This window comes from Oratosquilla oratoria, chromosome 1, assembly GCF_046742065.1.
Source record: "Oratosquilla oratoria isolate Oo_2021 chromosome 1, ASM4674206v1, whole genome shotgun sequence".
NCBI classification, from domain to species: Eukaryota; Metazoa; Arthropoda; class Malacostraca; order Stomatopoda; family Squillidae; genus Oratosquilla; species Oratosquilla oratoria.
In genome coordinates this window covers 92,008,626-92,010,327 of record NC_134777.1, presented here as the reverse complement: position 1 = coordinate 92,010,327, position 1,702 = coordinate 92,008,626, and positions in this window count along the sequence as shown.

Genomic DNA, 1,702 nt, shown 5'->3' with positions numbered 1-1,702 from the left:
CGAGATGCGTTCCTGTGTGGCCACAGTCCCGTTTTAATATCTTTATTCTTATTTCCATTATGTCAACTTTCATTTATTTTAATTACTTACACTCACTGTGTCTTGCTGCATTGCTTCTGACCCAGAGCACTGGGCAGGAGACAGGGATGACCCGTCATCCAGGAGGAGCTAAGATGAGAGCGTAACAAGGGTGGTGGATGGGAGTGGAATGGGTGGGAGTAAAATAGGTGGGAGTGGAATGGGTGGGAGTGGAATGGGTGGGAGTGGAATAGGTGGGAGTGGAATGGGTGGGAGTGGAATGGGTGGGAGTGGAATGGGTGGGAGTGGAATGGGTGGGAGTGGAATGGGTGGGAGTGGAATGGGTGGGAGTGGAATGGGTAGGAGTGGAATGGGTGGGAGTGGAATGGGTGGGAGTGGTATAGGTGGGAGTGGGTGCGTGGCTTTGACTTGGCTACCTCCCTTATGATAAGGAAGAAGCCCTTGGTATGGATAGATTTATCCGTAGATGAGCTACCCATTTAGGCCTTCAGGAGTTGGTACACAAGGTCCACACTTTACTCTGTTCCCCACTCTTGCCCCGGAAAACGATTACTTGAAGAAGACCAATGTGTTGGGAATTAAAGTCTACACCTTGAGTGTTTCTTCAACTCTGACATGAATCCCTGGATTCAGCAAATCGTGTATATATAATATAGAAGTGCGTCCGGGTGCGCGAGCGCACACACACACACACACACACACACACACACACACACACACACACACACACACACACACACACACACACACACGAATATATATATATATACATATATATATATATATATATATATATATATATATACAGTAGGTACACATATATACATACTGGTATAAATAAGCATTAAGTTCTTTTTCAAACAAATTTTGTTAAAGACTAATGCTGATTCCATTTAATAAAATAATGGACTTCTTGCATTACGAAGGAATGTTAAAGACAAGATATACGGTGGTAAAAAATACTGTTAATATATACAAAAACGACCTTCCGGTTGTTGCTTATAAACATTCTCAGGTTAAGTAAAATCTAATATACTACGAAGGATCTAGGTGTAAATTTACCAAAGGATAGGATAGCACACGTGAAGAAATGCAGAAGTTTGTGCTCATCTAAATAGGTCAATCATTTCTTAGGCTTTGCACATAAGGAAGCTTCTATGAACACCACCCCACGGAGCTCCAACCACACGAAACTAGGAAACAAAAGTGTGTGCGTGCTTGCACGTACAGGCATATCTAAGAACAAGTCCATTAGCTCCTGCCTATGTCTGTCTGTCTGTTTGTCTATCTCTGGCAAGGAACCAGTCTCAAAGCTACACAAGAGCTTGGACAAAATATATTCAAGGCACGGACGTGAAACGTACGAGATTTACATAAAAAGTGGTGTACATGCACGGCACATGAGCACTATAGGATTTCATCGCCTCCGATTTCACAACAGGGAACTATCTTGGTAAAGCGATTCACGCTTCGACTTCAGTGTGACATTCGACTTTATTGTTTCTGCTGCCAAGTTTACAAGCCCAGTGGTTAGCTTGTTCTGCTCGTATCCTGCTATTCTTGGGTTCGAGCCTTTACCTTTACATTGGCTTCAGGCGCCTTCCCCGTGTGCTTAAAAAAAAAAAAAAAAAATTACCGGATAGTACTTTATTCCATTCTGACT